At 37.8% G+C, this 15,562-nt stretch overlaps 1 protein-coding gene across 1 annotated transcript in view; it reads left to right on the forward strand.

Moving 5' to 3' along the window:
- The first annotated feature begins 5,653 nt into the window (after positions 1-5,653).
- LOC122814984 (F-actin-monooxygenase MICAL3-like) overlaps positions 5,654-15,562 on the forward strand; it is a 489,064-nt gene continuing 479,155 nt past the window's right edge. Inside the window, exon 1 of the mRNA XM_044087239.1 lies at positions 5,654-5,975. The gene's annotated coding sequence lies outside the window, so the exon portion shown is untranslated. The remainder of the gene's footprint in view (positions 5,976-15,562) is intronic.

Consider the following 15,562-nt stretch of genomic DNA (forward strand, 5'->3'; position numbering starts at 1 on the left):
TAGTGTCTCAAGTTGTATGATGCATGTTTTTCATGACGGCTGCAAGGGGAGTAAATGTCTGGAGATAGAGTAGCTTGCAGAACTGGGATCCTAATAATAGGTTAGATCTTTGTTTTATGGGTAGTCATTTGGCCTTTTCTATGGTTATAGAGTGATGCTTTGAGAGGGGTGCACTTGTAATGACTCAACGTAAGCTGTTGGATTTTAACTGGAGTGTGGTGGTATTATTCTTGGAGAAGAATAAGACAATGGGTAGTCCAATTTTAACGGAGAGGGGAGAACTCTTTTGCCAATTGCTGCACTGGTTGGTTCAGATAGAAAAGGGGTCATCTTTTTGGCCCAGAAGAGGAGGGAGTTTATTTTTGCTTTCTATGTGGAAATGGAAGTTTAGAGTCTGGTCAAGCCATAATCTTATATCTTTGAATGTGATGTCTGCTTCTATGGTATGGTTGTGTAAGTCAAAGTCAGAGTCAGGTGCTTGATGAATTTTCTGTGGAGTTACAAAAATCACAGTTTTGGTTTTACAGGTGTTAAGAAGTAGTTTGAGGTTTATGAGTAATATAAGTTTGACTGTAGTTCGGCTTGAATGTGGGTGTGAGAGTGAGTTAATAAGTAAATGAACATGTCATCTGTGTAGAAGATGAGTGGGGAATGGGAGGTCACAAGGGTGTTTATTAATGAATATGGAGAAGAGGAGGGGCAACAATGGATCTTTGTGGTACACCTTTGATAAGAACGGATCCTTGTGGTACACCTTTGGTAAAAGGTGCAGATTCTGATTATGTGAAATTTTTAAACTAGGGAGTGCAGTCTGGGCTGATACCAATTTTAGTTTGTTTGAGAGAAAATAGTGGTCAACAAGGTCAAATGCCTTTGTCAGGTCTATAAAAAGGGCACCTATAAGGAGGCCTCTATTAGTGCTTTGCAGATTGGTATTGGTTAGGGACCAAAGTACTGTCATAATACATCATTCAGGCTAGAATCCTTGCTGTTAGGAAGGCAGCAGGGGGTACTGCTGGATGTAGTGAGAGATTTGGGTATAGACTATGTTTTCAAGAAGTTTGCCCAGAGTTGGAAGGATGGATATTGGATGCAAATAAGCAGTATCTATTGGGTTGGTTTGATTTGGAAGGGGTTTAATTAGAGCAGTTTTCCAAACCTATGACATGATGCCTTGAGACAAAGTTTAAATATATAGAGGACAGGAAGACATAGATGATCACTACAGCGACATAAGAACCACAGGTTTATGTTGCCAGATCCACGTTTGTATGTCGGTGGGTACATTTTTGATTTAAGACTTCTTTGGGACATGTGTTTGAAGTGGAAGAGGGGAAAGAATGATGTTGGGGTGTGTAATTCACAATTTGTTGGGGGAGGTGGAGTTTATTGATGTGAGATTGCTAAATTATTTATAGAAATCTTCTGGGAAGTGTTTTGTTGTGCCACACTAAATGGTAGAGGGTGTCAGGATGTTTTCTTCCAGGAAGAATGTCATCTTCTTTACAGTAGTGTTTCGGTGAATGTAGCAGAGTGATTTATTTCTTTATTTGGAGACTGGCTCTCTATCTTCGGACAGACTGCTTGGCTAGGTCATGTAAAACTATAAAGGAGGCTCAATTCTCAGTTGTGTTTTTTAAGCATCTGTGCACTTTTTGTAGCATCTTACTGGTTTAGCCTCAGTAAATGAGTGCAAAATAATCAAGGAAACTTGTACCCCACATACAGAAATCTGAATACATGAAAATAACTCTGCCATTCATCTTGAACAGCAGACAGAAGGGGTTACATTCACTTCATCAAAAGGAAACTTTTGTTGAAACGACAGTCATTAAGATTATTCAGAGATTTCCATGTTGGTAAAAGTCGGTATGTGTGTCTGTAACAGTGTCAGATTGGTGGATGTAATTCTGTGTGTGGATGAATTCTGTATTGGCAATGTTTATGTGCATGTGTCTAAGACTGGCTGAACAGATGTGTGTGTGTGTATATGTGTGTTTGAAATGGAGATAAAAAATTCAGCATAGTGTGTTTTTGTGCACACTCAGGTGTGTGAAGGCTGTATGTATGTGAATGAGATAGCTGTGTATGTGTGTGCAAGATTATCAACAAATTGGTTAAGGAAGTTCCTCCCTCAGGGGCTTGCCGCTGTATCCTACTGTTTAAAAAAAAATTAAAGGTTTAAAATTTACCTCTTGATACTTAAAATTGTTGCATTGGTGGGCTTATTATTTTTCTCATGTAACAAATATTACATATATGCAAATAAGACTTCTTTAAAATTTAGAATGTAAGAACATATTCATAATATTAAAAATAAAACATATGATTAGTCCTGTGGTAAGTAAATTTACAAATGGTTATGGTAGTGTTCCAGAACTGTGACTTTTACTTCACTACTTTTTGTTCCAGTTCACCTAAATATGGCATGTAACTGAAAAGTTTTTTTTATATAATTGCTATGGAAATAATGTTAATGAGTTTAACTTTTTTATTACGTGTGTTGATTGATTGCAATTGTCATATTTTTAATTGCTTTATAGTCTATATAAACTGTATGTTTGTATTATTCTGATATCCAACCTGGAAGGTTGATTGATGATTGATGAGGTTCCCGGGTACTTGTCATTTGTAATAGATATAGGCTAGCTATATTTCCCTAAGTCATCTGACTTGTCTTCCTTTAAATAAAAAAAAAAAAAACACACTAGTAAACTCACTGATTAATGGTTAAACTCAGAGAGTAGTATATGCAAAGGAACACAAAGAAAGTGATGGAGAGGGGGACAGATTCAGAAGCAAGATGATTGTCTAACTGCCACTCTGTTGGTCCTGATTCTGGTGCTGCCTGATGAGATCCTCTCATGTCTTAGAAAAGTAAAAGACACACAAAACAGAAGCAGAGCAGTTTGGAGTTGACAGAAATGTGATCATAATGCAAAACACAGGAAAATTCCTAGTAAGTGACTTAGAGAAATTAAGTGTAGATATGGACAGATAACAGTTAAGAATAAACTTACACAATTCCAGACTACTGCATCTTGAGCAAAACAACCTGGAGTAGAATATGACTGCGTAGCTGAAAAAGAATACACAGGAAAAACATTCCTAAAGTGACTCTAAATACACCACTGAACAACCAGGCAACCAAGTATTGGTAAAAAGGTTGCTACAAAATAAAAGAGGATGCTCAGAAGTACCCAAGACTTCAGAGACAAAGTGGTCATTATAATCCTTTATTAAAGTACTAACTGGACCTCAGCTGGAGTATGGTATGCATTTTATGAGGCTTTACAAGACAAAAGATGTATAGGTCTAGAAAACGGTGCAATGAAAAGCAACAAGGTGGTTAAAGAAGTGGAGGTACTGGATTACAAGACGAGGTTAGAACTGGCAAGTGATCATAACTATGATTATAGGCACACACGTTTTGAATGGAGGATTTCTAAGGAGTGCAATTATCAAGGAATATGGGAGGGGTGTAAATGGCAGCAGAATAGCACATGCAGATGGGTAGTTATAAATTTTAACATGGGTCTAAGAAAGTTCAACTACATGGATGTATACAATGCTGGATGGATGGAATGGGCTGCTGGATTAGGAGATAAGCTACGACTTCACAGATACAGTCAAGGGAAATGGAATAAATAGAAAAGACAGAAAGGAATGACACATGCAAAATGCACAACTGAAAAAAACTAGAAGACACAAAAGATAGTCTTCTTCTGCTAGAAATAAAATATATGTAATATGAACACAAAGAAAAGTCATCCGAGTGTTATTTAGCATCACAAAGCATTTTCAGAATTTCAGTTAACAGAGTTTTGTTAATCATGCCTTGACATAGTGTTACTTCAGATAACTACATCTGTGGTGCTATCACCATTTTGAGAACTACACATACACCAAGATCTATGTGACTGTCAATGTAGCAGTACTTTAGGAATTTTGTACCAAATTCCAAAACACAGCAGTTCATTATAACTTATTTTTGGCAGTGCATTAAAGAAAAATGAAATGACAAGCTTAAGCAAAACATTTAGCCATTCAGGTGTTATGAAAGAGAAACCAGGCATTTAACAAAATATGTAACTTTTAATAAAGTAAAACAATCATTAACACACCAAGGCTTTTTATTATTCCATAGAATAATTCTAAAAATCACATGCTGTGGCATTCATATTGAATGCAAGGCTACATTCTTGCTCAGGTATTATCAATGTACAAAGGGGATTCGCAGTAGACCATATGCAGGTAATTTCAGGCAAGTAACTTGTGCCTTGTACCATTGCTGTGTAGAAAAAAAAAATGGGTGATGCTGTATTTTCAAGCAGCCTGTGCAATGTTCTCTTTATCTTATTTCACACCTGGTTTATCTGTTTGCTCCCCTCCAGTCATAGACACATGTGGACAGAGATCAATAAATACACCAAGCCCAGACACCGCGGTTACATCATCAATTTTCATCTTCCTTTACAGAGACAAACGGTGGACTATCAGTTTGAAGTTGAAATGTGGCACATAAGTTTCAAGATGGGTGATGGTTGGGCAAGGGTTTCAGAAGAAATGCAATTTGTACCCTAGAAGCCTTTGTGCAATATATTTATAATACTGAGTATCTAAATATGTCCTGCTTAAAGAGGGTCGTAGATCTGGTAAACCTAAATTGCTGGGTTAAAGCTAAAACTCTTCACATTACCAGTTTTGACAATCACATCACAGCAATCAGTGAAAAAATAGGCCACCATTCGGGCATCTACTTTTCAGAAAACTGAGATGATTACACACCAAAAATGCAAGCGAATCTGCGAGGTGCAAGCTGCCGTTTGGCACAATTTCATTTGCCTACACCTAATGTTTTTAATCACCTATTACGCTCTGTCTTCCAAAAAACTTAATATATCCGCACTAGTCCACTCCTCATCTGCAGAATCTCGTAGGCCACTTTTTACGTTTCGCCACTTACCACCTTTTTCCTTGGACTATGACATTTCCTTAATAATAAAAACAAACTGTGTTGTTGCTCTCTTATTATACTTATCATTTTCAGAATCGTTGCATTATTCAATTCTGAGCATTTCTGCACTTTCCTGCAATATTCAAAGAACGATTAAAAAAATATGCTGTACAGTAAAAAACGAGATGTTTTTATCCGCTCCTCTATTCTGTGTTCACCAGGACGGTCCTTTCAGCTTGCTGTGGCCACCAACTCTTAAACTTTTTAACACGTTTGCTTTGGATACCAGTACGACATTCTGAGGGTGGGAATTCTTACTGCTTCCAACAAATAACCGTATACCAACTAGAATTATATAAGAAGAACATGAAGACAAAAATACTAATCCACCGAAACGGCGGAGACTTCGTGAGGTTCCAAAAGGAATGGGAGGAGGCGCCAAGTGTCAGAACACACAGTCATCCTTACTGATCACTATCACCCAAGTCAAGTGCCCAACTGCCCATACACTCAATCTGCACGCCTCTGTCGTGTTTAACGAAAAATACTCTTTACACTTTAGCCACATACTTACTAGCAAAGTAGTGGCGCCTTTTTACGGCCCATCCAAATGCCGCGTATTTAAACTAAAGTTACTTCCCTGTCAAACACCGCCCCCTGTCCTGGTGCCAAACTCGCAGAGGGTACTATTCCTTCACATGGGTGGGGCTATACAGAAGTGGGTCTGTAGGTGGACTACATGTAAAAATCAATACCCTAATTACAAATTTAACGTAAGTCACATATAATCTAATCAAAGTAAAGATATGCAGGTCTTGAGGCAAACTCGTCAATGTCGACTGGATATTTTACTTTCGGATTGTACTGTCCCCACTGTGGTGGACCAGTGAGCTCGTCCTCCCTGACGCCCAGTCCATGAAGCTTGTCCCACAAATGATAACTTGCTGCTAGGATCGAACAGGTCTGCCCGGGGTGCCGTGTCAAACTCTATGCTGTGGTCCTAATCAACCAGTTCCAGGTACGGTACAAACCGGTCACTTTCTTTTGCTGGCTGTTTACAGGCGGGGGTGTAAAAGAATGTTTCCCCTGACATCTTTGAAATTATGACGGTATTTTCTGTTTAGTCCAGTGCATCAGCTTGTGCTTAGGAGTTATATGTTTACATGTAACTTCAATAAATGTGGTGCATTTAATATGTGTCTCTCGTGTAGTTATTCTGTTTGCATTTGCTATATAGAGAAGTTTAGACTTATTTGTAAGAATTAGAAAACACTAGTATAGCATATTCCAAAAAAACTAAAATAAAAAAGGCTGGTAGCTAAAGCTCTCATGTTGTACCACGGTAGTGTATTTTGAAGCAAGTCTTCCACGCTAGTCACAACTGCTGGCCTTTGAGCAGTATTGAAATACTTTAGCTGGGGCATGACTCTTCGTTCCACTGGAGTTTGCTCATACTTGGACTGAGCCTTGACACCGGTTGTTGTATTTTGCAGTTGTATAATACTGATATAGGTGTCCGCAGCTGCACCGAGTAAAACTACACTCACCAAATACTAGCTTATGGGGGGGGGGGGGGGGGGGGTATTGTCATGCAACAGGACACTCACATATGTCAGTCAAATACTGCTTATTTTCCTCGTCTACCTTTCACATTTTTGGCACCTCCATCGCGATTCCAGACGACGCTAGATTGTGTGCTATTTATATTTCTTTCGAAATGCAGCGCAACCTTGTTAACGTTTATTAGAATATACAATACACATAAAATAGCTTGAAGAAGTGGTCGCAGCCATTCATTTGTGGTTAGGTCAAACCAATAGCCGAAATTTGTTTATTACTGTAGTTATTTCATTTAGATCAGTTAATACCGTGATGGGTAAGAAGGACCTGTATGAAAGTTATTAGATGGGTGATAATCGCTTCACATGGAAAACTTGCCCATAGCTATGAACCTTCCTTAACCTGAAACAAATGGGCAAAAAATGTAGAACAGTTACCAACAATTTCAAAAACAAAGCCCACATCATGGATCAAGTGTGGTAGTTTATAGTCTAAAAGATCTTTTGATGAATTAATCTGATTCAGTGTTATTTACTACTAATATTAGTTAAAGATTTCTTATCAATGAATGCAGACCCTTTCACTGTGAAACATGCCACATACCTCTGTCCCCATTTTTGACTCAAATGTTAGCTCCGTCCTTCTTAATTCCTTCTAAAACTGGCACCTTTTGAAAAATGAAATACTCTTAATAAATAATGACACTAATTAGAATTACAGCAATGTTTACATCAGAAAATATGTATTAGTTCACATTCTCTTATTCTATCAATGTCTCAAGTTAATAGTACTAATATTTAAAAAATGTCCCTGATTGTCCCTGGTTATTTCTGGATTCATCTCTGATTCTGTTGAGATTTGTCCCTAACTGGTTGAGAGCTATAGGACATTTTTTGTAATGAGGTACAGTTGACAAGGTGTGAACCTGCTGTCCTTTCTTTACAGGACTCATAAGGTTAAGGTGCTGTGCAAATCTGGGCTTCTTTCACAAAGTTGTTAACCTCAGTGAACTAACTTGTGGTTGTGTTAGCCAAGTACTCCTGTGGTATTAACAGTTAACATCTGGCGTATTCCCCTTTTACTTCATCTCATCCTTCCAAATCTGTTCCTCTGCTAAGCATGATTATGACATTGAACCTATATGACACTCTCCACTACACTGGAGAAAGTAAGCACAACATACCTGTCAGGCACCCCTGATTTTCAGAACAATTGTTTATGTATCAGAATTTTGCTCTATCCCACATTAAATTTACAAATTTTGAACAGATGACGAGAGTCAACATCATTTAGTAATTCCAGTCATTTCAGATACATACTTCTTGGTAATCAGAATACGCACATTAATAGAAATTGTCTTATTCTGTCAACTGTTTAAGTGAATATTATCTAGAAGAGAGCTTGAGTGCTATGTGAACACCAGAATAAATTCTTTCACAACCGATTTTGTGATTAGCATTTCAAGTTTGCTGGCCCATACATCTTCCTTGTTTCTTTCTGTCCTTAATTTTATATTGTTTTAGTTTACATTTATTAATTGGGGATCCATTTCAGTCATAACTCAGGTCATGTAGGCAAAGATAACCTATAGATATGAGTTATCATAACGATTAAGACAAGTAGGTACAATAAAGCTGATATACCAGTGTACACACATATTGAGAAAAAATAGTAAAAAAATCCAATAAGTACAATAAAAAGTGCAACTAGGGCAAAATCATATAGTGAACTGCAAAGCTAAAAGTAACATGTACAATCATCATTAGGAAAATCAACAGAAAAAAACTCCCATGGACTTTCTTTTAAGAATGGCTGGACTGAGTTGCTGTCAGGCCAACATGGTCTTCCTTGTCCTCTTGGCCATTTTATTAAGTCTAACTTAGCTGACTGCCTTCTCCTAACTCACAGACCTATCCTTGACTGCATTTATTTTTTGTGCAGGTTGGTGAAATGGACCACTAGGATTCCTTTTCATCTGTGATATAGTTTCAAATGATATAATATGTATCATAAGATACAATATAATTAAAAACAGTATTTGGATTACTTAAGAATAGAGTGACATAACTGAAGATTAATACTGCTGTCAAGCAGAAATGTAACTACAAGCACAACAGATTTTACCAGGCATGCATAATGTCCTCCCAGCAGACTCCCTGACCCACCTGGGTTAAATGCCATAGTGTGTGTAACAACCGTGCAAAAATTATGTAACTGTTTCCTAATATTTGCAAGTGGCTCACTCTGAATAGTGTTTTAAATGACTTATCGAAAACCGGTAGAATATGTGAGGATTTTATTTTGCCTGGAAGTGAATTCCATATTGGTAGTCTTTGAAAATAGAATGCCCAGGGGTAAAGGGGACTCACTGTGATCCTTTCTGTGGAGTGTTAAATTGATTTTGCCAGTGTTTGTACACTTATCTTTGCACCATAAAATGTAGTGCATAAACTGCCGAACAGTAACTTAGCCTATCAGGGAACATTTTTGGATTCTTCACCTAAGACATATTTTTAAAATATGCAGTTTCTGTGCACTGTCATTGAACTTAAGTTCTTTCTCCTTCCTCAGTAATGTCAGTGCATGGAAAAGTGTGTGTTGCATCCCTAGACTTTAACTGGAGCACAACCACATATGCACGAAGGTGCCCCATTAAAGTCTATGGATGCACTGCATGTTACCCTAGGATAACATCACAGCAGGAAAAACTAAAGGTTTTTGGGCTGCTGTTTATTAAAAAGTTTACAAAGCTTTTTATCAAAAAATGTCCCAAAAATAAGTAAGTGCAAACAGGAAAATACATTTCAGTATTTGACTATTCAAATTCCATGATGTATATACAAATGTCGGCAAATCACTTTAAGATTGTTAACTGTTGCAAACCTGGATCTCTGGTGGAGATCTTTAGTTTTCGGACATCTCCACTGGTCTAAATTTATTTGCATGTATGTTACACAAGAGAAAGTCAGATCTCAGCTGTAATGATAACTATTTTGCTCAGTTGTTGTGATGCATTGATGTTACTCTCTTTGCACATACCCCCTAGAAACTTCCTAACTAACAGTCCCCTCCTAATAAACACCCATGATACATAGGGACACAACTGAGTTGGATTGCACTACTAGGCTTATAAAGGCCCTGGTGGTTGTTAGCATAGGATATAACTTTGAACGTATGAACTCCTGTGATTTTATTTCTGTCTGTATATTTTGTTGAGTGGATTAATCCTACTGGGCCACACACATTTTCATAGAGGACCTGAAGGAATAAAACTTCCCAAAATATAAACAAAAGAAAAGAAAAACAGACAAAGCAGTAACAAATGAATAATTCCAGCTTATATTAATGTAATATACAGTTGATTCATATTTGAAGTATGTAAAATAATGAAAGCTGAGGAAAAGCAATAGTAACTGTAACAGATAAGATATGCAATATATGTACTTTATATATATATAAAGTATATATATATATATATATATATATATATATATATATATATATATATATCCCTTTTAAACCTTGAAAGACTGAAAGACCGACTTTCAGTATCTCGAGATGAAAATATCGAAAGTGCAGTTATTCGAAAATGCACTTTCTTCACTTTTAGATTACTGAATCTGCTTTTGGTGTGGTGTGGTTTGTGTTTGCGGTGCATTTTGAGTGTGCGTGTGTGCATGTGCGTGTGTGTGTGTGTGTGTGTGTGTGTTATTGCTGAAGGCAGTGTGCTTTTTTGAATGTGTAATATGTGTGTTTTTCACGTGTATGTGTGATGGTGTGCGAAGTAAGTGTAGGGTGCGTATTGGTAGTTTTTTTGTGTATTTTGTGCTAGTGCGACCTTCGAGTTGGTATGTATAAGTAGCGGGGGTGTGGGGGCACAGCCCCACACATGGGGGGTGCAGGGGGACTTGCCCTCCTGCATATGGATAGGTTCTCTGGGTTTTGTTTGTGTGTGTTTAGTTGCTTAGGTACGGTGTAGGGGGAAGTGTTGTTTGTGATGTTGTGGTGGAGGTTATATTAAAAAACTGAACGCAGAAAATTTGGTGTTATGAATTTTTGGTATAGCGACTTTTGTTTTTTTAATATTTCGGTATAGCGAGTGTTCGGTGTTTACATCTTGAGATACTGAAAGCTGGTCTTTCAGTCTTTCAAGATTTAAAAGTAGGCCTATATATATATATATATATATATATATATATATGGATCTACTTCTGAACCTCAAACTTCATATAACAGAATATTTTCGCGAGACAAAAATCACAAAAGCTTAAATACCTGAACAGTGAATTTCTCCCAAGTAAAGACTTGCCCAGCATGTCCATTTCTCCACTGTAGTGTGATCCTGGAGTTGGTATATATAGTTGGGGTGTGGGGGATGTTTCTTGTAAGTTTGGGCAAGTGTTTACTTACCCTGGGAAAAATGTGTCATTCAGTATTTCAGCTTTCGCAATTTTTGTCTCGTGAAAATGAAGTTCGGTGTTTTATATATATATATATATATATATATATATATATATATATATATCACTCCCTCATTGGTCAGGTCTGACCATAAGCAAATCACCCTTGACATCCACATCCCACCCCCCAGTAAGGAAACCTCCTTAAAAAACTTCTCCAAACTCAACTTCATGCTACTGAAGTCAGAAGTGACAAACTTCACGACACCCATGCAGACGGGATCTGGAAGTTCGACTCCAGAATCCTACACTAAGGCACTGTACGAGCACATCCACTCGTGCATGAGTCGTGCCATCCCAAATAGAGCCAAGATGCTCTTCTCTGAAAAAAAGAAGCCAATCTGATGGTCCCCTGCTGTAAACAAACTATACAACAGAAGGAAGAAACTGTTGCAGAAAAGAAGAAAATCCCAGGATGCAAAAAACTCCCTCACCAGCCTCAGTAAGAAGCTGAGATCCCTCATAAAATCCTCAAAAGCTAGTTACGAAAATAAAATTGCCAAAGATTCCAAAGACAACCACAAAGCATTCTATAGTTATGTCAAGAATCTAATTGGCAATGCTCAGATCTACTCGGAGCTACAACAGAATGGCATTAAATATACTGATCCCAAGGATATTGCCAATATCCTGGCAGATCGATTTAGTGCCAACTTCACCCCCCTCTTACCCCCTAAATGGCCCATCTCAATACCAAAAGATTGCCAAATTCCGGTAATCACGGCCACACAAGTAGAAACCGCACTCTCCAAAGCTAAAAATACAGCATCCATGGGACCAGATGACATCCCAGTCTGTGTACTACATGAACTACAAAATGAACTGGCACCTCACCTAAGTGTCATGTTTAATCATAGCCTCACCTCAGGCTTTGTGCCCACTGAGTGGCGCACAGCTACAGTTATCCCGCTCCACAAGGGAGGATCCGCCTTGGATCCCGGAAACTACCATCCCATCAGTCTGACAAGCCTGATCTGCAAGAGCATGGAACGCATTATCATGGAACTTATAAACAAAGACATTGGCAACCTACAAACACTGGACCCCACCCAGTTTGGGTTTGTGAAGGGCCAATCTAGTCTCCTGAATCTGATTGACTTCTTCGAAACAGTCTCCAGAGCTGAGGACGAGGGTAAGGCAGTCCACACAGCTTATCTGGACCTTGCCAAGGCCTTTGACATCATCCCCCACTCTTGAATCATAGATAATCTTACTAAGCTGGGCATAAATCCCTTTGTCACTCGATGGGTTGCCAACTGGCTTACTGACAGAACCCAGACTGTAAAAGTAGCCGACTCCAAATCCAGCCCCAGACAAGTGGAGTACCTCAGGGTTCAGTCTTGGGCCCACTCTTGTATGGCATCTACTTCTCTGAAGTACAGCCCAACACTAAGGGACTCTGGCTAACAAAGTTCGCAGATGACTGCAAACTGGGAGCCATTATTGAATCCCCAAATGATGTGGATATTCTACAAAAGGGCCTTACAGAAACAGATGCCTGGTGCCAGAGCCATGGGCTCAAGCTTAATGCCAAGAAATGTATAGTTATCCCCTTTGGAAAAAAACATGAACCCATGAATTACCACATAAGTGGCAGGACACTAAACATTGAAAGTGTGAGGACAGACTTAGGGACACAGGTGGACAGTGGTCTCACTTTCAATAACCACATCGCCACAACAGTCAGGAAATCCTTCTATGTGGCACACCTCATCACTAAGGGCTTTTCATCCAGAAAAAAGGAGGTCATTGTCCCACTGTACTCATCCCTCATTAGACCCATTATAGAGTATAATGCCCCATTTGGTATGTACCTCACAAGACATCTGCAACAGCTGGAAAGGCCACAGAAGTACCTCACTAAAAGAATCACAGGCCTAAAGCAGATGCCATATGCTGACCATCTAAAACAAACTCCAGCTGTACTCTGTGGCATATTGTCTACTCAGAGGTGTTCTCTGCTTAACATACAAGGCCATGTCAAACCCTGAGCTGTTGGACATGCTCCATTTAAAGAAACCCCAATCCCTCAGAGCCACACGCTCCAGGGATCAAAAGCTTGTCATCACAATGAACAAAACATGTTGGAGGGATAGGTTTCTGACCCAGAGACTCCCCATACTCAGGAATAGACTGCTCATACATGTCAAGCAGAGCACCTCATTGGCCCTCTTCAAAAGGAATCTTGATGATTGGAAGGGAGATAGGAAATTCACCCCGGGGATCATGTCAGTCGCCCTGCTAGACAGGGGTCCAGAGAAGTAAATATTATGGGAAGAAATATCCAGGGAATTGTTATGGCTAGGCTTGCATAAGCCCTAGGGCCGATAGCCTTGTACCAACCTATGAACCTATATGTATGTATATATATATATATATATATATGCGTAAATATCTATATATAACTAAATATATATATGTATTTGTCTATATATATATATATATATATATATATATATATATATATATATATATATATATATATATATATATATATATATACACATACATATAGATAGGTATATATAGAAAATGTGTTTGCCAATATCAAGAATGATAACTTCCTTAAGGAAAGTATTCACTACCCATAAGGTTGGAAAACATTTCCTTGGTACTTGGCTACAATATGTACAATTTATATATATATATATATATATATATATATATATATATATATATATATATATACACATATATATGTAATATGGTTTCAGTCAAATTAAATTTCAGTCATATGAAGTAGACCTATATATATATATATATATATATATATATATATATATATATATATATATATATATATATATATATGTATATATATATGTGTGTGTGTGTGTGTGTATATATATATATATATATATATCTATTTGAGTGTGTATGTGTGTGTGTAGTTACACACGTATATGTATGTATGTATATATATATATATATATGTATGTATTTATCTATATATATAAATGTATATGCATATAATATATATATATATATATATATATATATATATATATATATATATATATATATATGTATGTATATATGAGTAACAAATGAATGAGATGAAATTTTAGTATAGGTATATAATTGCTACAGCTGATACAGTTAAGGGACTCTAAGGTGTCTTTGAGTTAAGATGACAACTGGTGGACCACAAATTTTGTCTTGTATTACCTGAAGCATGTTTACGAGTTTGTGTGCTGTCTGTTCTGTGACTGGCATAGCATTTCCAGAAGAGATTTAGTGCACCTTTTGTTTTGGCATTATCTGTCCTCTTGTTTGAGGCGACAGCATTTTGTGGCCAGTTGACAATGGTGCTTAGGGCTTAGAAACTGGTTTTCTGATATGTATCGTGTAAGAGGTGGCTCTATTCATATTTTTAGTCACTTGTAAGAATCCACTGCTTCTGTCTGCATGTCGTCTGGGCCTGTGATGCTCCAGCTGTTATCACAGCAATTCTGTTTTGGGGTTCTAAACAACATAGCATGTTGTTTTGTTTTCAACAAGCTGGCTGATAGTCGCAGCTGTCAAGTCAATCAGCAGATGTGTGCAATTTACTAGGTATTACAGAGGATTTTTTAGAGGGGTTCTAGTGAGATACTGATAAATCATATCATTTGCATAACTGATGTTATGGATTGAGGCTGATTGCCAGTATATTTAGAGAACAATGAAAGTAAGAAAGGCCCCTGAACTGAGCCTTGTGGAATTCCTGTTTCATTAGTTGTTAGGTATATTATGCTTGGTCATTGTTATTCCACAAATAAGTAGTTATCCAGGCCAGGTGTACCCAGTTTAGTTACCAATAACATGCTTCTAACTCCTTCCCTCAACCAAACTAGCCTTCCATGTCTAGCTTTTCCTGACTAGTTATTACCAGGCTCCATTCCTGGTCTTCTTGTATTGTTACAAGATAAAGCATGTGCTTGTTACCGTCTGTTACAATAAAGATGCCACACACAAGTTCTTACAGTAAGTTACTGCTGCAGCAATACATTATTTACCAGGTTAGGGTAAATTAGAGGGTTAATTCATTCTCTGAAACCAACTTTATCTAATATAGGGTCAGAGAGCAATGGGAGCCTGTCTTGGCAAGGCAGAAAACCATTTCACATGGAGTGGCAGTCCATTGCAGTATGAGGGCACACTCTTAATCACATACAGCCCACACATCTACTGTATGTGCAGTTTTAGAGGATGGCAGAGTCACAAAACAGCATATCTTTTGGTTGTGAGAGGAAACTAGAGCATCTTCCAAAAACTCACTCATGCAGCCTTCCCACAGAAGTCATCCCATTAAAGAAATGACACACAGAAACAAAAGTTGACACTCCTCTTCCATATTAGAGAATTATACAACTCTGAATTTTATTAATTCAGTCGAGCAAGAAGTCATTCAGTCAGTACCACCATGTGTGCAAAAGCCGGATGTAAATGGACTTTGATGTGTTGCTGGTGGTCTTTCTAGCTAGGTAAATTGTCACCTTCACCATGATACCCATAGAGGGGACACTAGGTGACCTTATAGAGAGCTGCTTTGCAATTCTGGGCATGTCCTGCAGAAAAGTAACCTAGTATCTTATTTTGCAAT

Source organism: Protopterus annectens, chromosome 11.part0 (assembly GCF_019279795.1).
Source record: "Protopterus annectens isolate FY-2018-M chromosome 11.part0, PAN1.0, whole genome shotgun sequence".
Classification (NCBI taxonomy): domain Eukaryota; kingdom Metazoa; phylum Chordata; order Ceratodontiformes; family Protopteridae; genus Protopterus; species Protopterus annectens.